Source organism: Lemur catta, chromosome 14, assembly GCF_020740605.2.
Source record: "Lemur catta isolate mLemCat1 chromosome 14, mLemCat1.pri, whole genome shotgun sequence".
In the NCBI taxonomy this organism is placed as follows: domain Eukaryota; kingdom Metazoa; phylum Chordata; class Mammalia; order Primates; family Lemuridae; genus Lemur; species Lemur catta.
In genome coordinates this window covers 15,937,280-15,963,362 of record NC_059141.1, presented here as the reverse complement: position 1 = coordinate 15,963,362, position 26,083 = coordinate 15,937,280, and positions in this window count along the sequence as shown.

Genomic DNA, 26,083 nt, shown 5'->3' with positions numbered 1-26,083 from the left:
ATTGTATCCAATAGGTAAAGTTTTACCCTCCTTCCTCCCCGCTTCTTGCTTTCCAATGAGCCTTACATCTCTTCGTGCTTGTGTGTGCCCATCAACTAGCTCCCAATTATTAGAGAGTACACGTGGTGTTTGTTTTTCCATTCCTGCGATGCTTTAGGATAATGGTCTCCAGTTCCATCCAATTTGCTACAAAAGACATTATTTCATTCCTTTTTATGGCTGAGTAGTACTCCACGGTGTGAGTGTGTGTGTGTGTGTGTGTGTGTGTACATCACATTTTCTTAATGTACTTATGAATTGATGGACACTTAGGTTGATTCCACATCTTTGCAATTGTGAATTGTGCTGCAATATACATTAACATGCAGGTGTCTTTTTGGTAAAATGACTTCTTTTCCTTTGGATAGATACCCAGTAGTGAGATTGCTAAGTTGAATGGTGCATCTGCATTTATTTTTTTGAGGAATCTCCATACTGTTTTCTATGGAGGTTGCACTAATTTGCAGTCCTACCAACAGTGTATAAGCATTCCTTTCTCTCTGTGTCCACACCAGCATCTATTGTTTTTTGAGTTTTTAATAATGGCCATTCTGACAGAGGTAAAGTGTGGTATCAGAATGTTGATACTACCACTCCATGAGCATGAGATGTTTTCCCATTTGTGTTATTTGCAATTTCTTTCATCAATGTTTCGTAGTTCTTCTTGCAGAGATCTTTCACTTCCTTGGTTAAGTATATTTCTATTTATTTTATTTTTGTAGCTATTGTAAATGGCATTGAGTCTTTGATTTGACTCTTAGCTTGACTGTTATTGGTACATAAAAATGCTACTGATTTATGTACATTGAGTTTGTAACTTGAGACTTTTATTATTTTTATCAGGGGTGGATTAGATGATGTCTGGGATTATGATTGTCTGAAGGATGGAGGCTGGTACTAAACCATGTTGTCTGTTCTTATAGCTCCTTAGTAGCTGTAGGGTGAGACTTCCAGTTAGGATGACGGAGAGGTGACTAGAGGATCTAGAGTGGAGGGGAGCAAAGACGAGATGAAAAGCAGGTGTTTCTTGTGCAGAAGACATTCGGCTTTCCCCAGGTGGAAGGTGAAGGCCAACAGGATGGAACCAGGGGGATCCCTCATAAGGGGCTGTAGAGGGAAATGATTGAGGCTGGCTGCAGGGGAGGGGAGCCTGCTCTGATGTGGCCAAGTGACAGGGGAAGAGGCAGGGTCTTCTCCCAGGGGTGGGCCTCTTCTTGGGGTTCTAGTCATGATGGAGAAAGGACCAGCTGTGTTCATGCCAGAGAATCAGACCCCAGCAAGGTCCAGGTGGAGCCAGGGCTGAGGCCACAGTGGGATTGCCGCTGTGTCCCCCATCCTATGCCACATGAGCCATCCTGGTTGTGCTATTGGAGCTGAGGCTGTATCTGCTCTCAGAGGCTCCTGGGCTGACTCGGAAGGCAGGGCTCTGCTTCAGAGTGGCTGGAAGGCTTCCTGAGGCAGGTTCAAGTGGAAAGCCCTGCACCTGGCACCTCATCACCTGCCTCACAGCAAAGGGCTCAGTGACGTTTGGTGTGGCTTGGAAAGGGGTTGCCTAATATTCCACAGAGTGGGGCTAGGTAGCCTTCTAACCCACCACATTCTCTTCATTCTACTTCTTAAGCAGGGCTTGCATCTATCCATTTTCTCCATTCCCACAACTACCCCTTAGCATGGTCCATAGTAATCTCTCTGCTGGAGATCACAGCAGCCTCCCGGCTGGTCTGCACCATCCCTGAAACCCATCTCTCACCTGCTGCCTTGGTGATCTTTCTAAAACACAGATCTGATTGTACTCCTCCTGCGACTTTGTGCTTTCCCCACGATGGTGGCTGGTGAGCCTGATTTTCAGCCTCTTTCTGCCTCTGCAGCCTTCCCTCCCACTGTCCTCTTGCTTGAATTCTCTCCTTAGCTCCTTTAAAGGAGCCATGGCTTCTGGCGATGAGACCTTTGCACACGTTGTTTCCTCTGTCTGGCAAATTCCTCTCCCTGGCCACCTCCTTCCAGATGACTCCTGCTCATTCCTCATTTTCAGCTTAGAACTCTTACAGCTCTAAGACTCTGGGGGACTTGCCTCATTGCTAGATGACATTATTTGCTGTTGTGTTTGTCCTACATCCACTGTGATTCTGCTTAGGAACACTGTCCTAACTTCATGGACATTATTTTTTTCAAATTCTTTTTTTCTGCTTGATGGGAAATTCTTGAAGGTGTGCCCCGCGTCTATCTCATATTCCCAGCACCCGGCTCAGTGGGCGGCACAGAGTAGGTTCTCAGTGTGCACCAATATTTGCTGAGTGAAGGGGTTAGTGTTGGGTGTTGTGGTAAGCATCTGCCCAGAATGGATCCTGTCTTTTGTGAGGTTTGAATCCTACTCTCTCCTCTGCCTTTTCCCTTCTCCCCCTTCTTCTCTCTTCTTTCCTTCCCAGTTTCCTTTTGATGCATGGCAGAGTTGGAGAGCCCTGTGTGGTTGGGAGGGTCCCTACTTCCCACTCCAAGCCCGCCTAGTTTCAACCTTCTTCTGCCCACACTTGGATGCAGCAGGAGAAGAGGGAACAGATCCAGTCTCATGGTCTGAGTCCTCAGGTTGGTTATGTTCTCTATTTTTCTTATCCTGGGAGCCAAAACACTTCTGGTGAATGATCTTGCCACTGAACACTGCTGAGTGGTCAAAGCATCTATACACGGACAAGGCACAGTTTATTTATGATTTCCACTGGCCCCTTCAAGTTCATCTTGTCTTCAAAGGCAGATGGCATTTACTGAAACAGGACTGCAGTCAGTAAACAGAGAAAGTCCTGAGAGCCCCATGATGTTCTCATCTGTCCCTACCTTGAGCCAATATCCTAAGCTTTGCTGCCCCAACAGCTGGACTGTTGTGAATGCCACCATTCATTATGGAGCTGGGTTGTGGCAGCAGCCAGGCTGATTGCTTGCTCCTGCTCACTGACACCCAACTCTCATGCCAAGCAGGGAAGGTGGCCAGTTTATTTATCTGTAAGGAGATCCAATCCATACAAATGTCTAACCTGAGCTCCGCGTACACCGTGGTAGGTCACTGAGTGCAGTGCTAGCAGGGGCCTGTGTTGAGATCTGGCCAACTTTCCTTCTCCGGCTGACAACCCGTTTGGTTCAAGTGTAGCTGCTGAGGACCACAAACCCCCCACAAAGATGTTATTGGAAAAACATCCAGGAAATGCCGCTAATTCACTTGCAGGAGCCGAGATTTATGGAGCAACACCAAATGGTGTTGATTAGCAGAGAACAGGAACAAACATGATGTAAAACAACCCAGGAGAGAGGCAGGAGCAAGTGTGCCAGGCCGTGCCCGGGGAAGCAGGTGTGAGGGTAGTTGTGGAAAGTGTTTTCAGAGTGATCCACAGCCCACCTGGCCATTGGTTTGGTTTGGGTTTCTCTAAAAGTAGACCCTGAGAGAGGATTTGGTGCAAGTAGTTCGTTTGGGCGGTGATCTCAGGAACACCACGAAGGAGTGGAGAGGTGAACCAGCGAAGGGAGGAGACCCAGTAGAGGTGAGTGCTGGAGCAGGGCCACATGGACAGCCGGGCTCAGCCGGGCTGGAGACTCTCTGGGAAATTGTGTGGAACACACCTTAGGATGTCTCTGCCCCTCACATGGAGGAGAGAAGGACTGAGGGTATTTAACATGAACTCCTGTCCTTCCTTGGTTGAGGGCTGTTAACTCCCTGCCTTTGCACCTTCCCCAGACACGGTTGAGTGCCCTGGTAGGGACTCCGGAAGCCAGCAGCCACTGGGGCCATCTGCAGGCAGCCTCAGGTGGGGACATGGCACAGTGCAGTTGGCTTCATCTCTAGCAGCAAAGGGGACACTGGCTTCTGGTTAGCTGCAAACCCAAATCTCCTCATCTGAAAATAGGATCTGATGGTCCTCAGAGGGAACGTGATCATCGGAAATCTTTAGACTGTGGAAAATGCCTTTCAGGGGCAATTTCTACCCTGGCCTGGCCAGTTTCTCCCAGGAGGAGTGGTTGGAGAATTGTGGGTGCATCGTGGCCGGCTTGCTGGGCCGGCATCACACAGTGTGGAACTCAGATCCCAGCTCTGTGAAACCTCGGTGACCAGCCTGGCCAGGCTTGATGTTTCTGGTGTCCACTCCCCATGCCCCTGGTACTTAACCTGCAACCTTACTGGGTGTTGGTCACTGTAGTTTTTTCTCCATGCAGACTGGCAAGGCTCATGAGGGCCAGGCTCTTGACTTACACAACTCTGCTCTGGACACCAAGACCTCTAAGCTGTTAGTGTGATTACCACCAAGTTAAATGCTGTAAACTCCACCACATTCTCACAGGGAAGCCAGTGAAGTTACCCACTGGGTTATTGGGCAATGTGTTTCCTTCCTGGGATTGGAAATAGGACTTGATTTCAGAGAGAATTAAAATACGATTTTTACTGGCATAGATTTAAGAGTGAATGTGCTGGGCACTGTTTGGAGACTATGACATGTATTAACTCCGTTAAAGCTCATCCATCCCTCATTTTGTAGATGAGAAAACTGAGGCACAGACGAGGTAAGAAACTTGCCCAAGGCCTCTCCTGGGAGAGCCCCCATCTGGGTTCCCAGTGAGGACAGGGGGAGGGAGGAAGTGAGTGTTCAGTTGGGAGAGGTGACATCAGTTGCCTTGCTCATGTGTTCATCTGGTTAAAGAGCAGAAACCCATGCAAACCACTGGGAGTTCCATGGAGTCCAAGGCAGGGATGGCCGCTGGGCATGATGACAGGCTCGAGCAAGAGCTTGAAAGTTACTGGAAGATGGGGCACCTTCCTTCTCTGTGTCTCCCTCCTGCCTCACATGAGTGTCTCCTCCTCTCTCAGAAGCTTGATCCTCTTGGCACATGGGTCAGAATGCCCTTGCAGTTTAAATACCAACTGACGTTGGCCATCGGAACTGTGTTCCAGCCCTGGGAGAGAGCCTGATGGGTGCACCCCCATTCCATCGACCATGACCGGGGTTGGGGGGCTGAGGATCAAACTCATTCTCCACTTAGTGTTTCCACCTCACTGATACGTACTCAAAGAGGTCCACTCAGCAGTCACTGCCCTGAAGAAGGATCTGGAAGAATCGCCAACCAGCCGGGCTCCAGTTAGCTTTCTTTTCCTTGCTCCTTTGCATACCATTTCTGAGGCCCTCAACATTTCCTGCTTAATGTCAGTTGGGAACTTGAGTATACTGTGCAAGGTGGGAGCAGATTGAGGAAGGGGGACCCTGGTGTCATGCTCAACTCCTCCAGGCCAGTCGTACCGAGAGTGCCTTGGAAGTGACAGAAAGCAGATGGAAGAATGGTGCTCTCTTGGCTAATTTTCTCGAAAATGCTGATATTTTTTTGGTGTAGGTGGGGCTCAGGTATCAAAAAATTTAAAAACTATCCTGGTGAGTCTACTGTGTAGCCAGGGATGAGAACCCCTCCCCTGGGTGTAGTTTGTAGTTTTGAAAAAGAATGCAAGGTCCCAAGCTGAGCTCTAATGATCCACTCCCAGGAAACTGGCTTGTTTCCCTCACGTAAGCTCATCTGCTGACTCAGCCACAAAGCCCCACAATCAGCATTCTGCTACTGCTTGGTATTGGCGACACCAGGGGATGAATCGCACACTATCTCCAGCCCTTCAGGGATTTCTGATGGAGAGTGCAAGGCAATTTAGTGGGCTGGAGCAGCTTTGCATCAATGCCCAGAGAGCCTCTGCTAGGGCCAGTGTCGGTGTGAGTGGTCACCATGGGAAAACTTAGATCCTTGTGTAAGTTACCTTCAAGGTACAGATCTTTCATGGCTGATGAAAGCTTCTCTGCCCTCCAGAGAGTGGTGAATGTCTGACTGGCATTCTACCTGGCAGGTAAAAGGACAGCAGTGCATTGGGAGGCCATGAGGAAGGTGACTTGGTGACATCTCTGGCTCTGTACCTTTATTTTTGGAAGGCAGTTGCAAGAATTTTTGCACATGGTGATCAGTGTCCCAAAGCAGAGATTTAGAAAAGCTGACTCAAGGAATAAGTGAGGACCTTTGAGGAGATTTTCAGGCCCAGGGCTGGAGTGCATGAAAGCTAGTGGTGGGTCCCAGACTGCACTTCCAGCCACTCTGAAGGTTAGATTAAACATCAGGGGAAGACTGAGATAGTTCCTTTTTCAGCATTCCTTGCTGAGCCTTTTTCTTATGACTCTCTCTCGTTGGTTTAAATACAGTTCAGTATAATATGTTGCTTCTACTATGCAGGAGGTTGAAAGTCCTACCAAACTGCTGCTTCGGTGAAATTTGGGGGTGATCCTGTTTTACAGTTTTTTCTTGATGTTTGGCCTCTTCCCCCACTGACTGTCAGCCCCCAGTCCCAATGGCTGTGTCAGTTGAGTCTGTTTCCCAAAAACAAACACCAGAAACCCAACTCTAACTAGTTTGAAAGAAAGGGGGAGGTTTTGTCTTTGGTAAGTGGTAAGTCCATGGGCTTCAGGCCTGGCTAGATCCAGGGCTCAAATGATGCATTGAAGTATCCCTTTCTCTCCCCTTCTCGGCTCTGTTACCCTTAGCATGTTCCTTCATTCTCAGGTAGGCTTTATCTAGAAGAAAAGATGGCCTCTGGCAGCCCCAAGACAGCATCTCCAAGTTCACAATCCAAAAGGAAGAGGGAGTGATTTCTCCCACTATTTATACTCTAATTCTCAGGCAAGATTTTAATCAGCTCTGCTAGTTTCATACGCCCATCCTGGAACTAACCCCTAAGGTTGATGGATGTCACACTCCGCTAATCCCACCTCACTTAGAGGTGAATCTTATCCCAAATGCATGGGATACATTTCACTGGGAAAAAAGGGTTCTATTATCGGATAAAAAAGGGAAAAGGGAAGCTGGACAGATGGAAGCAATGACTTTCCATCAGAGCAGCCAGGCTTGTTTTTCTCTTAGCCTAGAGGGTAGTGTTGTGGGCTCTGTTTACACTTCCTCCTACCATTGTGAGGTTATTTAATTGTTTCAGCTGTGTAATTGGCTAAATTGGCTAATGTGCCTCATTCTGTGGCTCCATAACTAGCCTGTGCACTCTCCCTTCTCTTTCCCCATTCCTCTCCTGCCCCCACCCCCACTCCCACCCCTGCATGAGTCACCACCAATGTCTTTCCAGGACTATCCTGACTTGGGAGGGATAATTCCTTACTTGTGTCGGAAGAGGATGAGAGCAATTAGCTAAGGAGCTGGGGCCAGGTCCATCCGGGCCTCCTTGGAGGATTCTGTGTTCTGTGGGAGGAAGATAATCTGGTTAGAGGTAATTTAGGAAAGCCAATGGGATGAGGACGGCTCTCGGGTTTGCTGAAAGGACACTTCCTATCTCTACCAGCATTCTGAGTACTGCAGCATGAGAAACTTGGTTTGGGGAGATCCTATGTCTTTGGACTCATTCCTGGGCACTGGAGTGGGAGAGGGAAGGATAGAAAGCATCATTCTTGCTTGCAAGGGATGTTCGGTCTACTTGAGAATACAGGCGCGAAGCATTGGTGACCAGTGAGAGGCTGCACGTAGCTATGTCTAAGCCATGCTTTGGGTTAGAAATGAAGAGAAAAGATTGGAGAGGGCTGGAGCAGTCACGGAAGGCTTGCTGCAGGTAGTCTTGAAGCATGAATAGACATTGACAAGGTAGTGGGAAGAGGCATGCCACATGAAGGGAGTGCTACAAATCACGCCACATGAAGGGAGATGGATGTGTGCAGGGCCCCTGCTGGAAAGCATCCCGATAGGAAGGACAGAGGCATGGAACAGGGAAGGCCAGATGATAAAGAGCATTAGAGTGTCCTGGCTGCAGCCCAAAGTGCAAGATTATCTCCCTGACTTAGCTGCATTGGAAGCGTTGTGGGTTCTGCATCCTTCCAATCTTGGCTTCCCTTCATTCCATTTGTATCAATTATTGGGTACATTTCCAGTGCTGGTTACTACATGTTATAGGAAATGTAGATTGTCCATGAGGCTAAAGACCAGGCAATAGAATGGTTTCCCACATAGGTTCTGGGATGTCCAGGGTTTATTTCTCAGGGAGGGAAGTCAAAACACTTTGGGACTTAAGTTTGTTTAGTAGACTTTTATTTGTTGGAGGTTAGGTAAGGCACAGGACACAACAACGGTGGCTGACGATCTGGAAAGCACCAAGCTCCCATTATGTACTTGGGAGTTTAATTTAACAAGCAGTTACTAAGCTCCTCCTAGTAGACTGGGCTGGGCAGTGCAGGGTACACAAAGGTGGTATCACTCTGCATGTAAGAGTCTTATCATCTAATAGGGTCCTTAATGGAGAAGAAATGGAGCACAGTAGCAAACATGGGTTTGATGGTCAGGCAGATCCAAGTTTGAATCCTGACCTACTAATTACTAGCTGTGTGATCTAAGACAATTGCAAAAACTTTTTTAAACTGTTTATTCATCTGTAAAATAGGACTAACACCTGCTGCAGGGTTTTTGTGAGGATTACAGGTTAGCATATGCATTTAAGCTTCCTGGCTCATAATGGTACTAAATAATTGTCAATTACCAATATGATTTTGGTGGAAATTGGTATATCATCCTCAGCTAAGCCGAGGATGCACCTGCCCCTTCCCCCAGCATAATGAAGAGGAACCTGAACCTATTTCTTAGTTAATGTTCACAGCCCTGAGCATTTTTTTTCATGGAAAATACAAATACATTTGTGTTTCCTGGTCAGCTAATAATTATAACACTGAAAGGAGATCTTCTGAAAGGCTGGGATTTGGGCAAATCTGAAATTATAAATTTTAATTGAGGCTAAAGAACCAAATATGCCCATTTTTTTGGCATCTCCTCACTAACTGTGACTGTACTCTGTCCCAAATTCCTGGTGTTGTTCCATTGTGTATTTAATGAATATTTGAGTTCTTATTAGTGTTGGGCACTTTTCTAAGAATTTGATTTTTGATTTTTCACAATAGGCATAGAAATGTTGAGTAACTCACCAGTGGTCAACCCAGCTGACACTGATGGAGCTGGATTGAAACCTTGGCAGTGTGATGCCAGAATCCAGCTCTCAACCATGACAATGCACTGCCCATGCCCACAGAGGTCTGCACCCAGGTGTTGGCTGATGTTGTATAAACCTGAGATCCTCCTAAGCATATTTTCATAGGGAAATCTTGAGGGCAAGCAAGGTCCCAGAAAATAAAATTTCAACAGTGAAATGACAGGATGTAGGGTTATTTATCAGGGGCCATGTTTTTTTTCCAGAATACCTGGTAGGGAACTGCAAATGGCAGCTCTAGCCCTGGCGGTCCAAGAACCCCCAGGATCCTTCACGGGCAAAGTGATATTTAATTCCAGAATTCCTATGGAAAATCCAGGGGCTACCTTCAAAGTAGAAAGAGTTTAAAGTTAAAAGGGTCTTCAGACACTACCTAGCTCAAGCTTCTTTCTAGTGCAAGATGCATCAAAATTGTCTAGGAAGGCTATGACATGCTTTTTTCACTTGGACACTGCCTCTGAAAGCTCACTACAGCTGTTGTTCTGTTGCTGGACAGCTCCAGTTGTTAGAAAATTTTTCTTTCTTGAATCAAAATCTGCTGCTTCCTTACGCCCACCAATATGTTCCAGTTTTCCTGATAGAACAAATCTATTTCTTCTTTTGGATGACAAAGTGGTGGGAGAGAGTGTGTTATTGTTGGCATCTGATGCGGGGTTGGCAGACACTCCCTAAGTTCCAGCCACTCATTTCAGCCCACTTACGGATCTGCACCCCCTCTGACCTCTGTACCCCTCTCACCAGGGAAGAGATGTTCCTGCCCTGGATCCCGGCTCCTCTCTCCCCACCTCCACTGGGATCTCTGTCTACTAGTTATTTCTTTTCTCATCTTTAACCTTTCCTTCTCAATTGGCTCAATGCATGCAGCATTTAAATATATTTAAGTATTTCCACCTTCACAACAAAAACAAAACTCTTTGTAGTGTCTTCAGCCCCCTCAGCTGGCTTTTCCTTCCCCGTCACAGCCAAACTTCTGAAAGAGTTGTACCCGTTCACTCTTCCAATCCTTCACCTTCTAGTCTGTCCTCAGCCTGCTCCAACGGGCTTCCCCATCACCCACTTGCTGCAGCCAAAGGTCACTGAAGATCTCTCTGTCATTAGATCTTGTAGACACATTTCAAGTCTAACCTTAAGTGATTGCTGTGTTATGTGATACCAGGGACCACTCTTTAGGGAAACATCCTCTTCATCTGGCTTTTCTTGACACATAGTCCTCTGTTTGTACTTCCTATCTCCCCACTACTCACTAATCACTTTGAACGCTCATATTCCAATGTACCAGGTATTGGGTTCATTGGGGTTTTTTCCTTGGCTGTCTTCTGACTTGAAGCAGTCACACTCAGCCACATGCCTTTGGTCACTACCTGTGTCTGACAACTCCAAAGTCTCTCTATTGAGTTCAGAGGTATCTCTTGAGTTATAGGTCTATATTCAACTGTCCACTTAGCATTTCCAGACAGATACCCCGCAAATTCTCCAAACTCTATACATATAAAATTAAACGACGTCTTTTTCCTTCAAATTTTCTTATTTTCTCAATATTTGGCAATGCTATCCTGCCTATTGTCTATCCAGAAACATTGAGGTTATTTTTGACATTTGCTTTTGTTTTTTCTCCATATAAGCCACATCTGGCTTATTCAAGTGCCTATATTAAAATATCTTGAAACTACCATCTTCTCTCTGGTCCGTCTGTCACTGTCCTTGTCTATTATATTTTGCCTGAGTTAATGCATCAGCCTCTAACTGGTTTCCTGTTTCCTCCTCCATTGCTTGCATTGAGGTCACCATGATCTTTCTAAAGGCCAAATGTGTTGCCATTACTCCTCTGCTTAAAATCCCTCAGTGGTCTCACGTTCTTGTAGGGATAAAGCCCCAATGTGCCTCACGTTGCATTCAGTGATCTGATATAGTGGTGGGCTAGGTTGCGGGCAGGAATTTTCAATCAAGAGATGGAGTTCAGTCCACTGAGGTTGAAAAGTGTTGCAGAACATGCAAAGATTAAGAAAGGGTGGGGTTGTAAAGTCATAAATTGGAAGAGCAGTAATAAGGTGGACTCAGGCAATAGTCAAAACTCTGTGTGCCTGGGCTGCAGCAGCCGTTGAGGCAGCACCAGGGATAGCTCCAACGCTTGGTCCAAATGCAGCAACCGCTTCCCTTGTATGTAGAAGCAGTTTCAGATTTTATTAACCTATTTGAGATTTTTGATGCTAAGAGGCCAGACTTGAAGGTTGGAGCTGATTTGAAGAGTAAATTCTGATCCTCCAAGAGGCTGCATCCTTGTCCTTTCAGAGCTGTCCAGGGTTTGAGAGATGGTGATCCCACTGTCTGGGGTGGTGGTTTGGGGAATGGGGAATGGGATATGGGAAATGATTCCTTCTTATCCTTAGAGTTCATCTCACCAGAATCTTTTTGTTCCAGGACTCTAATACTTTTACAATGTTGAAGGTTGAACGTTTTACTCCACCTTGATGTGGCTTCTTTTCTTTCCCCTTGGCAGATGGCTCTGCTCCTGACTCCAGAAATCAGCCCCACCCTGCAGTGCACTGGGTTTTCCTCCTGGCACAGCTGTGGCATGGTGCTGATGGGGCATTGCAAGCAGATGCTTGAAGCTCACTGCCCAGGGCCATCTCAGGGGCTCACCTTGTCTAGGGAACTTCAGGAAGGGAAATGGAGAAGAATCCCAGAGGTGTGCTCTCCAGTGTTGCTTTTTTGGGGGAAACCACTCTGGGCTCGTGCAATGGCCAGGCCTTCTGTACTTTTTCCCCAATCTGCTCTTCTCCTGGATAGTGTGTTTTCCTCTGGAAGTTTTCAGGGGAGAGAGGAATGGGGCTGGGGAAAATCAAACTCTAGTTCTAGTCTGCATGAAAAATAAATGAGTTTATTGGGGAAACTGCTGACTACACAAAACTCAGGGATGGATCCCAGATATATAAAAGATATTCTAAGGAAAACAAATTCAAATTTTAGCATTTCTATCTCCCAGGCTCAGTCAGAAAATGTGTTTCTGCCTCCCGGGGAAAGAAACATTTTTCTTGCTGGCATGGTAGCGGTAAAGATATTATTATCCTTTTAGGTGGGCACAAGAAACCGAGAACTGTTTTTGGGGGCTGGAGTGGGAAAGGCAAAATCACTTTCTCAAAGACCAGACTAATTCTCCTAAGTCAGCAGGCTCTGGTGGTTCGATTTCTTCAAGCCTCTTTATGTTCAAGGGAAGGAAAAGGCATTCATTCGTCCCAGTCGGATATTTGATGATGGCAAACACGCAGGATGGAAAGCGGGCTAGATCGGCTTTATCGTGAAGCTGTCCTCTGAGATGGAAGCCTTGGGAATGCAGTGGTGAGAGCTGCTGGTGCTTCTCCAGCAGGCAGATGAAGCCAGCCTTGGAGGGGAGAAGAAATTCTTAGAAAACTAGCCAAGTCTCTGCAAGGCATCCACTTGGCTTCCAAATTTGGATTCTGAGCTACCTTGTGTTATTAAGAGTGAGAACCAGAGAGAAGGGTTTCAAACCCACTGTGCATTAGGTGGTGAGGATGGGGGGTGGGGTGGGAGGGTGCACATCTGTTAGTTGCTGAGACAACTGGTACCTGATACCACAGCTTCCTGCAGGGCTCTCCTAAGCCTGCTCTAAAAGTTAACAATTCGTAGGGGAAGGAGTCTAAGAAGGAACCCTGGGAAGAGCTAGAGGGAGGCCCAGAGTCATGTAAAAACTTCCATGTTCCGTGACACTACTAGTGGTAATTTTTATAACATGAGAAACATTTACCACCAATGTTCTCGGGAAAAATTTTAGGATGATTATCTACATATCGAGCCCGTACTGGTTGCTTGGGATCAGCTGCCCCATTTTCAAAATTTGGGGAGACCAAGAGATTATTCTGGAAATGTGCAGAGAGAAGTTTGTTATGATCTGTAGCATGCTCTGATAGGTCCGCCCATCTCAACTTTTTTATAATTTGTAAATGGAAACTCCTAATATGGTGGTAGGTAACCTGGAGGTGAAAGGTGTGGGCTTTGGAGTGAGACACAGTTTGGGGTTGAGTACTGACTTTGCCATTTCCTAACTAGGTGACATGGGGCATTTAACCTTTTTGAGTCTCAGTTTTTGCATAGAAATCTCATAGGGGATTTCTGATTTTGATAAAGATATGGCCCTTATCAAAATAATACCATAGGGATTCAATGATGATTCATGTAGGACATCCAGTGCGATGCTTGGAACAGGGCAGGCACATACTAATCACTAGTTGCATGAAAAGGGGACTCAGATTTTGACTCGGCCCCTCCTAAATGCACCAGTTCCTTGAGGCAGTTATAGCCTATGCCTTGTTGAGGGTATTGTTTGGGAGGGTAGGCTCTGGATTCAAATATATTAATATTTGAGTTCAAGTCCCAGCTTCACCACTTGGTACCTGGGGAATCTTGGGATCTTGGGTAAGTCTCTTAACCTCTTGAAGCCTCAGTTTTTCATCTGTAAAATAGGATAAAACACCATGGGCATCACTTAATTGTTGTGATAATTAAATAAAATCATCCACATTTTATTTAATGCACAGTGCTTTGCCCAAAGAAAGTGCTTTCAAATTTAACTTTTTAATATTGTTTTTTTGTAATTATTACTTAAATGGCTGCATCCTGAGTTAGCTTAGCCTAACAGAAAGAGGGAAAATGTGGTATAGCTATACCAGTTAATTGAAAATGTTTGCTACCAGGATCTTTTTCCCCTCAGGTTGATGTGTTTCCTTCTACTTCAGATCATACCAACAGCTTAACAGAGACATTTTCTAGGCTTTGGCAAACATTTTTGTTAAGTGCCTTTGGTAACCTAGTTAGTTTTATCTGAGTGGACTGGCTAGTTGTATTGATTAGAATAGCTGCTAATTGAATGGCAATTCCCTGATCCCTACATTGTTCCTGTCCCTGAAAGGGCAAGGAAGGGGTGAATGGATTCAATTGGGATTAGTGTTGGGAGTTCCTGGCCTTCAGTTATGGTTCCCAAAGTCTTGGGCTCAGGGAAGCAGGGAGTCAGAGTTTAAGTTAACCTGAGAATTGGTGCAAAGACCAGAGGAGTTGGAGAACAGAGTAGCTGGTCTAGGAGACCCTGTCAGAAGAAGCCAAGGTCTTTACCATTTAATTCCCTAAGGGTCAGAAAGGTGTTGGATTTTTCCCTGAGAAGGTTTCTCCCAGTGCTCAAGTTGTCCTTCTAGCAATGGGCAGGAACACAGGTTTAGTGGTTCCCCTTTGCCTGCCCTGAGTCACATTTGGACAACAAAAGAAAAATTGTTGTTACTTTCACTTCAAGCCCAGAGGTGAGTGCCTGTTGGAACCCTATTGGAGAGGGAAAACAGCGGATGGGGTTCCTGTCTTCTAAATATGTTATCTACCCTCAAGGAATCTAACACATCCTTGGGCATCTACTGTTGTGTAGTAGCTAGGGAGACCCCACATGAGGATGTGTTCCTGTCTCTACCTCTGGGAGACCATTTGATTCTGGAGTTATTTTCCAGAGGAGTTGAACTTTGTAGAAGAGCTTGCTTAAGCCCCATAAGCGCTGCCCTGTGTTCAAAAACCTGGAGCCCATCAAGGTTGCCAAATGATGAGAGGTAAGATTATATTGAGATGGCTTCTCTTTCTCTTCATCGTCCTCTAACATAAGACATACTTGAAGCAATGGTTCCCAAACCGTAATCCAAAAACTACTACAGGCATATCTCAGACACATTGAAGGTTTGGTTTTAGACCACCATGATAAATATTGCAATAAAGTGGGTCGCACAAATGTGCTGGTTTCCCAGTGCACATAAAAGTTATATTTACAATATACTGTAGTCTATTAAATGTGTAATAGTATTACATCTAAAAATATGCAAACTTTAATTAACAATAGTTTATTGCTAAAAAATGTTGGTGATCATCTGAGCCTTCAGTGCCTCAAAATCTTTTTGCTGGTGCGGGGGTCTTGCCTTGATGTTGATGGTTGCTGACTGATCAGAGTGTGGTTTCTTAAAATAAGACAAGGAAGTTTGCCACATTGATTGATTCTTCATTTCACAAAAGATTTCTCTGTAGCATGTGATACTGTTTGACAATATTTGACCTACAGTAGAACTTTCAAAATCACAGTCAATCCTCTCAAATGCTGCCATTGCTTTATCAACTAAGTTTATGTAATATTCTAAATCCTTGGATGTCATGTCAGCAATGTTCATAGCATCTTCACCAGAAATAGATTCCATCTCAAAAAGCCACTCTCCTTTGCTCATCAATAAGGATCAACTCATCACTTGTTCAAGTTTTATCATGCAATTCCAGCGATTCAGGCCCCACTTTTAATCTGTTTCTCTTGTTTCCACCACAACTGCAGTTACTTCCTCCATTGAAGTCTTGATCCCCTCAAAGTCATCCATGAAGGTTGGAATCAACTTCTTCCAAACTCCTGTCAATGTTGATATTTTGATCTCCTCCCATGAATCACAGATGTTCTTAATGGCATCTAGAATGGTGAATCCTTTCTAGAATATCTTCAATTTACTTTGCCCAGATCCATGAAAGGAATGACTATCTATGACAGCTATAACTATATGAAATGTATTTCTTCAATAATAAGACTTGAAAGTCAAAATTACTCCTTAATCCATGGGCTGCAGAATTATAGTAACAGGCATGAAAACAACAATAATCTCCTTGTACCTCTCCACCAGAGCTCTTAGGTGACAAGGTGCATTGTCAATGAGCAGTAATATTTTGAAAGGAATATTTTTTTTCCTGAGAAGTAGGTCTCAACCTACTTCAGTATTACTTCAGTATTCAGTAAACCATACTATAAACAGATGTGCTGTCATCCAGGCTTTGTTTTTCCATCTATAGAATACAGGCAGAGTAGATTTAGCATCATTTTGAAGGGCCCAAGGATTTTCAGAATGGTAAACGAGCGTTGGTTTCAACTTCAAGTCACCAGCTGCATTAGCTTCTAACAGGAGAGTCAGCCTCTGAAACTTTGAAGCCGGGCACTGACTTCTTCTCGCTAGCTTTGAAAGTCCTAGGTGGCATCTTCCAATATCAGGCTGTTTCATCTACATTGAAAATCTGTTGTTTACTGTAACCACCTTCACTAACAATCTTATCTAGGTCTTTTGGATAACTTGTTGCAGCTTTTACATCAGCACTTGCTACTTGACCTTGTACTTTTACGTTATGGAGATGGCTTCTTTCCTTTAACCTCATCAGCCAACCTCTGCTAGCTTTGAACTTTTCTTCTGCAGCTTCCTCACCTCTCTCAGACTTCATAGAATTGAAGGAAGTTAGGGCCTTGCTCTGGGTTAGGCTTTGGCTTAAGGGAATGTCGTGGCTGTTTCGATCTATTCAGACCACTAAAACTTTCTCCATGTCAATGATAAGGCTGTTTCACTTTATTATCGTTTGTGTGTTCGCTGCAGTAGCACTTTCAATTTCCTTCAAGAACTTTTCTTTTGCATTCACAACTTGGCTATTTGGTGCCAGAGGCCTAGTTTTAGTCTATCTCAGCTTTTGACATGCCTTCCTCACTAAGCTTAATCATTTCTAGCTTTTAGTTTAAAGTGAGAACCCTGTGACTTGAACACTTTCTTTCACTTGAACACTTAGCGGCTAGTGTAGGGTTATTAACTGGCCTAACTTCAATATTGTTGTGTTTCAGGGAATAGGGTGGCCTGGGGAGAGGGAGGGAGATGGGGGATCGGCTGGTTGGCAGAGCAGTCAGAACACACACAACATTACTGATTGTCATCTTATACAGGCATGGATTGTGGTGCCCCAGGACAATTACAACAGTAATATCAAGGATCACTGATCACAGACCACCATAACAGTATAATAACAAAAATGTCTGAAATACTGTGAGAATTACCAAATGTGACACAGAGATACAAAGTGAGCACAGGCTGTTGGAAAAACGGTAGCAATAGACTTTTTTTGATACATAGTTGCCACAAACCTTCAATTTGTAAAAATAAAAAAAAGAGCAATATCTGTGAAGCACAATAAAGCAAAGAGCAATAAAACAAGGTATACCTGTAATCTTTATGAGATGATTAATCAAAGAGCTTCCTGGGATGAACGTGTTAGGGAAATGCTGATGTGGCTATTCCCTCTGTGGAAGCTAGAATTTTGGTGGGAGTCCTAGAGGCAGAATTGCATTGCCTTTGATATTTTGCTGTGTCTTCCCTGGGCCTAAGAAGGTTAGACTTAGAGAATAGTGGTAGAAGTGGGACTTAACCTGCAATGCAGCTTCCTGGAGGACTTGTTAATGTCTATGGAGCAATTGCTATATTCCCATTTCTGTGCGTAGAAGCCATCACCTGGTGGTTTATCTTGGTTCCAAGCAGAGAAGAGTAGAGGTTTAAAACAGAACAGTGTGGGCAGCACATACACACACACACACACACACACACACACACACACACACACACACACACACACAGATGAACTTATGCACAGATGTAGATGCCTCTTGTTTTGGGGATGCAAAACACTGAAATAGCCAAAAAACTTCTTATTATGGGGGGTTGGTGGGAACTGACCTAAACTGTTGTTAGAAACCTTAGCAAATTTGAGCTGCTCTTCGATTGAAATCATGTGTATAGTTTATCAGACGCATATGCTTTAGCGAGACTGGAATGTATTCAGTACTTCCTCTGGAAGGCAATTATTAGCACACCTTTATAATAGGCTTTCTCCAACAGCCCCCTTTGTCACATTAATTCATCCCACGGCCCTTGATTGAGCAAAATGAAAATTCTAGTTACAAAGCAGAGTTATTATTTTTTTCAAAGCAATGTACAGCATATGTTAATGACAGGTTTGCAGATGTAGGTGATGCTGTTAAATTCTCAGGTTTGAAAAATGGACCTTCTCATGTAGTAGGAGACAAATCTAAACCAAGCCTCTGCAGAGGCTCCAAGCCATATATAGACCCACTCATTTCTCCTAACAGACAAGGTATAGGTTGTTGCCAGAAATCTGGGCTTGTATGAAATAAGCATCTTGACTTCTTAATTTTAGCATGGGATAGTTGCAACTGCCAGGGTATACTTTTGTAAAAATCCTAAGCTTTGTAGGAATACAAATGACAATGTGAAAATGTCAACAGCTAGCCCTGGTTTCACCCTCCCCCCACCCTTCCCAAGCAAGTGGATATTTCTGATGGATAATTGCACAGAAATATGGAGAGTGCTATATATAACCAAGACAATCTAGCATGGGGACAGAAGGGCACGTCATAGGCAGTGGTGATGGGACACATAATAGTGGGAAAAGGACCAGTTTGGGCTAGAGGGAGAGGACCCAATATGTACTGAGCCTTTTTTAAGGGCCAGGCAGGAATTCAGGCACTTTTCATATATTAACTGCTTTAATCCTCAGGGTAATTCTGTGGGCCTGGTGTTATTATCACTACAGGACATCCAGTGCATCAGGAAGTCCAGGTGAATATGCATAATGTCACTAAGGATGTCTTCACTGTGTAAGATAATATGAATTTTTTCTCTGTTTTCTAGCTTGATGGAACCCGATATTTGCAGATGGATAAGGTGAGGTTCCCCTGGGAGTGGGGTTGCTGGGGTTTGGAATCCAAGCTTTTCTGATTTCAAAGACCAGGTTCTTTCAGGGACACCCCCACAGCCGTAACCAGGAGTTAGAGTTGCTTGGTAGGGAGGGAAGGGCTAGAAAGAGGCCAGGGGTCTGCAGGGGAAGGCTGACCCCAGCAAGAATGGCTGCAGGACTGCCAGGCTTTTGGGTCATAAGCCCTCTACAGGATCGGCAGGGCTGGCCTGTTATAGGAGGGTTGGCCACAATGTCCCCCCTACCCCAAAGTGACTACTGTCCTGGGAAGAGCAGCCCAGAGTAAGTGAATGGCAAGTTAGAGTTAAGAGCACAGGTGAAAGGAAGTAGGCTGCCTACCACCCTGAAAAAGAAATGGGGACTTGCCAGCCTTACCCCAAATCCCTTCAGAGAGTGCTCTGATAGGAATAGAAAAATGAGATCCCAGGATTCCCTGAAAGCACCAGGAAAACGCCATTCAGGTTTAGAATTTGCAATTCACGGGATGTTTGCCAGGTCACTCCCCAGGCGTGGGCTTTGACTATCATCTTCTGCTGGCAGTGTCTTATTTTTTATGGCTCTCTTAGTTTTGTAGTTTTCAAAAATTTCACCACTACTTTTGTTTGGGAAAAAATTAGTGAAGAGAACCTGAAGGCTTCCTTCTCCCGGAGGCCTAGCTAAAATTCCAAATGAGCGGCCCCTTCCTGGAGGCTCAGATGCCAGCAGGAAGCAGGACTCTAAGTCCAGACCAGCAGTGCCTCCGAGCCGGGTCTGGGCACTTCTGTGCCATGCAGCTAGCTGTGCCTTTGCCAAGGAAAAGAAAAATGAGGAAGACCCATCTGGTCTTTTCCTACCTTGCTGAAAAGGAGGATTTGTGCTTAGAGATGGCAGCTTAGGATGTGCCAAGTAGAGTGATCCTTAGACAGAGGGGCTAGTTCTCAGCTTATGAGGAGGAGGAGACTTATCAATCCCCGGAGAGTTCTTTTGCTCTTATTTTTCTTCATTGCATTTATCACAGTTATAATTGCATAGTTATTTTTCTCTAATAGCCTGTTTATTAGCATCTTCTTCATTGGACTCTAAGTCCGTGAGGACAAGTTTTGCATCTGCTTTGTTCATTGCTGTACCCCAGGTTCTAGCACAGAGCATGTGGCAGCTATTTGGGGAAGGAAGGCATAAGTGAGCACAGGGAACAAGTTGGGCTGAGTTGGGCACAGAGCACAGGACATGGGAGGGTCCACAATCTGTCTCCATCCACGGAAGGCTAGCCAAGGCAAGGTGGCCTTCGGATGTGTCACATGACTGGGAAAACCAAGCAGCAAGTATGGCGGGAGTGCAGAAGAGAGGGAGGTGGCTGAGGGCCTGGGTGGTCAGGGAAGGCTTGGCAGAGGAGACAAGTCAAGAATGCCTTTCCATTAGGGCAGGGCGCAGCAGGGGCACCTGAGGGCATGAGCAAAGGCAAGGCCAAGCCGTGGAGAAAGGTGCCCACTGGGCATGAGGGCTGACTGCAGCCCCTGGGAGTTCGACACTTACCTCGCAGATGGTGGGAGGTTATTGGGGATGGCATGGCAAAAGAACTTTAAATGTATAGAATAATAATAATAATTCCATATTCATTGAGCTTGTATCATATATCAGGCCCTAGTGTAAACATTGTATATTAATTCTTCTAACTCATATATCAGGCCCGTGAGTGAGAAACTATTATCCCCATTTTCTTAAAGAGCAAACTGAGGCACAGAGAAGTTAGGCCAGTCAGCGTAGACTGACTTTGACTCCAGACCTGTTGTCATTACTGTCACACAATCTGTCCCCTCACTCATGTGTGGGCTTCGTCTTGGTTTGGGGAGGACTGTTTAACAGCACCCCTCTTGCACCCCCAACCAAGCCTTCCTGGGGCTCATGGCATTCTTTAACTTCTTCATCCTCATCACTGTCATTTTTGACATTTGTTTATTGCTATGCCCCCAGATGACCCTTAACAGGGTCACTTTGTGGTCCTAGAACCAGATGTTAGTTGGTGAGGCAGGCAGGTTTCAGGAGTCTGAAAGGCCTGGCTTCCAATTGCTACCCTGCCGGTCCCCAGCCATGGGACCTCAGGGAGAGCTGCTCAGTCTGTGTGGCCGCTGTTGGGTGAGGCAGTCATCTCCAGTTCACGGAGCAGGTGGGTGCATCCCAGGGAGAGCAAATGATGCAAATTCTGGGCCCAGGGCTGGGCAAAAGGGGTAGGGATGCTTTAAAAATAAAAAAAGGCAGCAATTTCGGTGATTAGGTTTTAGGTAGTGAAGGAAGTTCATTTATCGCACTGCGCTCTCTTATACAAATGTCCAAACTTTAGGTGAGCCGTCAGGAAAAGTAAAAACAACACAACATGCTATTGTGCTGCTGTTTTGACAGCCAGAGAGCTAAATGGGGAGTTTGAAAAGCCAGCGAAGAGTTCTTCATGCCCACAAAAGGCAGGGAAGGGGGTGAGGTGTGCGTGGCAGGAGCGAAGGACGGATATTTAGAGAAAAAATGTTGCTGTGGTTACAGCCTAGAAAATAAAAACTCTGCATGCCAAACAGAAGCCGCTTAAAATTCAGTTGGAATTTATAAGCTGATGAAACAGGTGTTCTTGGAATTTAATTAAACACTGAAACATTGTTCAAATCCGGTGAGGAGTTGCCAACAAATGTGTTTCCGCTGCTCGGGGATGTCAGAGCCGGAATGTTCTGGGCACAAAGGCTACGGTTGCGAGCTAAGACCATGTTGCTTGCACTCACAAGATTGCTGTGTCCTGCGTGTGACTGTTGCTGTAGGTGTGAAAGTAGTGCCCTGCTGAGACCAAGGCCAGCACAGCGAGACACTCACTTCAGGAGGAAATGTAGGGATGTACCCCAGACTCAGTAACCAAGATAAATAGTATTTTAATGCAATATTTTAATTTTTAATTATTATGGGTACATAACAGTTATATATCTTTATAGGGTACATGTGATGTTTTGATACAGGTATGCAATATGAATTAATCAAACCAGGGTAATTGGGGTATCCATCGCCTCAGGCATTTAACATTTCTTTGTGTTAGGAGCATTCCAATTCCACCCTTGTTGTTATTTTAAAGTATACTCTAACTTACTGTTGACTATCGTCACTTTGTTTTGCTATCAAATATTTTTCCTTCTATTTAACTATATAACTATAGTTTTGCACACATTAACCATTCCCACATTATCCCTCTTCCTGCTACCCTTCCCAGCCTCTGGTGACCATCATTCCACTCTCTGTCTCCATGAGATCAATTTTTTTTAATATTTAGCTCCCATAAATGAGTGAGAACATGCAAGATTTGTCATTCTGTGCTTGGTTTATTTCACTTAACATAATGTTCTCCAGTTCCATCCACATTGTTGTGAGTGGCAGGATTTCATTCTTTTTTCTGGCTATATAATATTCCACTGTATATATTTACCACAATTTCTTTATCCATTCATCTGTTGATGGACACTTAGGCCAATTTCGAATCTTGGCTATTGTGAAAAGTGGTGCAATAAACATGAGAGTGCAGGTATCTTTTTGCTGTACTGAATTCCCCTCCTTTGGATATATACCCAGCTGTGGGATTGCTGGGTCATGTGGTAGTTCTCTTTTTAGTTTTTGAGGCGCCTCCATACTGTTCTCCATGGTGGTTGCACTAATTTACATTTTCACCAGTAGTGCACAAGGGTTCCCCTTTCTCCATATGCTTGCCAGCATTCATTGTTGCCTGTCTTTCTGATAAAAGCCATTTTAACTGGGGTGAGATGATATCTCATTATAGTTTTGCTTTGCTTTCCCTGATGATTAATGATGTCAAGCATTTTTTTCATGTAACTGTTGACCATTTGTATGTCTTCTTTGAAGAAATGTCTGTTCAGATCTTTTACCCATTTTTAATCAATTATTTGATTTTTTCTTATTGAGTTGTTGCACCTCTTCATATATTCTAGTTTTTAATCCCTTGTCAGATGGGTAGCTTAGTGCAATATTTTTTAAGAATAAAAATTAATGAAAAAACCCATGATGAACAAAAAAAATCAAAATTTTAAATAAAAACAGGAACTGAATGGCACCAAGCCACCCCCTAAAAACTCAGCCTTTGAGTTCCGGTTTAGGACGACACTGTTGGTGATTCTCCAACCCTGTGGAGTTCGGACAGTAGTGATGGCTTCGGGACTGCTCCGTGGTCTTCTGTCAAGGGAGCCATTTTTCCCTTCTCCCTCCCTCCTTTTCTCCCCTCCCTCTCAGTCAACAAACATTTATAAAACATCACTCTGTGATGTTTGCTCTGAGTCCTGTTCCTCCGTGCTGAGGACTCTGAGGTAAATAGGACAAGGTCCCTGCTTAGTGAGTAAGACAGACAAGTGGACTGATGACGACTGAGCTGCATGGTGGCAGCATATGTGCTGAGGACCCTGGGGATTGTCATTTTGTCTTTTTAGATCTTATTTCCTCAGCAAAGCTCCAATTCTTTGTGACTGGGAACAAACCGGATACTCAGTATGATGGTTAACTGTATGTGTCAACTTGCCCAGGGTAAGGGATGCCCAGATAGTGGGTAAAACATTATTTTGGAGTATGTCTGTGAGGATGTTTTCAGAAGAGGTCAGCATTTGAAGCAGTTGACTGAGTGAAGAAGGGCCCCCCCACCAATGTGAGTGGGTGTCTCCAATCTGTTGAGGGCTCCAAAAGAATCAAAAGATAGAGGAAGGGCAAATTCTGTCTCTCTCTGTCTCTCTCTCTCTCTTCCCTTTCCCCCTCCCTCTCTCCCTCTCTCCCTCTCTCCCCTTTAGCTAGACCATCCATCTTCTCTGGCTCTCTGGTTCTCAGGCCTTTGGGCTCCTGGACTTACATCATTGGCTCCTGTGGTTCTCAAGCCTTTGAACTTGGACTGAATGACACCATGGGCTTTCCTCGTTCTCCAGCTTGCAGATGGCTGATTGTGGGACTTCTTGGCCTCCATAGTTTTGTGAGCCAATTCCTGTAATAAATCTCCTTATATCTATATATCTATCTATCCACACACACACACACACACACACACACACACACACAGACACACACACACACATATCCTATTGGTTCTGTTTCTCTGGAGAGCTCTGAGTAACACACTCAGGCACTATGTCCTAGTATTTAAGAGGTCACTGTGTGGAGTCTGAAAGCTTAATTTTGAATTCCAGATTTGTCCCCTACTGGTGATATTAGTTACACATTTTTAACCTGAGTTTTGTCACCTTTGAACGAGGGTATTATTAGCCCCTACTTTGCAGGGTCGCTGTGCACACGTAAAAGATGATCCAGACAGTGTTTAGCAGCGTTTGGCATGTGGCGAGTGTTTGCAAGTGTCAGAAGGAATCACTTGCAAGTTGTGAGGGGAGCAAAGGAGACACAGCCTGCATGAAGCAGTACAAAGGGGCAGAACAGTTGAATGGCATCTTTCCTGAGGCTTCTGCAGCCAGAGGTGCTTTGGAGTGAGTCACATGGCTCTTGGTGACAGTCACAGATGAGGCCAGGTTTCATTTTTCCAGAGTCTCCCAGGATTAACTTATTGCATATCCTGATTTAATTGTCTGCCCTTGTCATGCTGTCTCCCAGTCATAGACGTATTAGCAACAGGTATAATCATATTATTTTATTATTAGACACTGATCATGGATAATGTGCTTTGTTTATATCAGCTTTATGAACTGAGAACACCAATTGTATTGGACACTGTTGGGAACTTTGTGAGCTCCTTTCAGCTGGCAACCACTCCACGTATGTGATTAGCACAGCCTGGGCACTGCTGAGTTCTGACTGGCCAAGCTTTCTGACAGGTCGAATGCCTGTGACGATCTGCAGGCTGTGATAATGGCTCTTGCAGTCCAGTAATGTCTCCAGTGCTTTCTATCTATAGAACACTTGTTTTGTAAAAAGCTTTTTATTGCCACATAATGTACATCCAGAAAAATGCGCAAATTATAAATGCACACTTTGATGAATTTTACTAACTGAATACACTCAGGAAACCAGTGGTCAGCTCAAGAAATGGAACCTCACCGTCTCTGAAGCCCCTCCCCCCAGCCTGGTCCTTCCTGTCACTACTGCGTCCCTCCCCATCCTGACTTCTAGTGGCATAAATTAGATTTTCCTGCTTTCGTATTTTATGTAAATGAAATCACAGAATAAGTAGTCTTTTGCGTCTGGCTTCTTTCACTCGACATATACTTCTGAGATTCATCCATGTTGTAATTATTAGTTGTAAACCTTTTATCCTCAGTGCTGTACACTATTTCACAGTGTGACTATCTCACTATGTATAAATTCTGCTATTGATTGAGGTCTGGACAGATTCTGTTTTGGGGCTATTCAAGTGGGGGCTGTTGACAGACATATAGGGCAATGGAACAGAATAGAGATCCCAGGAATAAACCTTCACATATATGATCACATGACTTTTGACAAGAGTGCCAAAACCATTCAGTGGGTAAAGGGATGTCTTTTCAACACTTGGTGTTGGGAAAACTAGATATCCACACACAGAAGAATAAAGCTGGAGAGTTAAAACTATAAAACTCTTGGAAGAAAATGGTAGGGGAAAAACTTCATGGCATTGGGTTTGGCAGTGATTTCTTGGGTGACATCAAAAGTGCAGGCAACAAAGGAAAAAATAGATCAATTGAACTACATTAGAATTAAAAAATTTTGTGCATAAAAACACATGACAAAGTGCAAAAACAATACATGGTATGGGAGAAAATATTTGCAAATCATATATCTGATAATTGGTTATATACAGAATATCTGAAGCACTCTCACAACTCAACGACTACAACAACAAACAACCCAATTAAAAAATAGACAAAGGACTTGAATAGACATTTCTCCAAAGAAGATATATAAATGGACAAAAACATATGAAAGATGCTCAACATCACTAATCATTAGGGAAATGCAAATCAAAATCACAATGAAATACCTCTTCATACCTTAGGATAGCTATTATCAAAAACCCAGAAAATAACAAATGTTGGCCAGGATGTGGAGAAATTGTAACCCTGTGCTTTGCTGGTGGGAATGTAAAATGGTGCCTACTCTATGGGAAACAGTATGGAGGTTCCTCAAAATTTAAAAATGGAATCACCATATGATCCAACAGTTCCACTTCTGGATTTATACCTCAGAAGAATTGAAAGCAAGGACTTGAACAAATATTTGTAAACCTATGTTAATAGCAGCGTTATTCAGAATAACAAAGGTAGAAGCAACCCAAGTGTCCATCCATGGATAAAGGGATAAACACAATGTAGTGTGTGCATACAATGGAATATTATTCAGCTTTAAAAAGGAAGAAAATTCTGACACATGCTATGACATGAATGAACCTTGAAGACCCTATGCTAAATGCAATAAACCAGTCACAAAAGGACAAATATTATA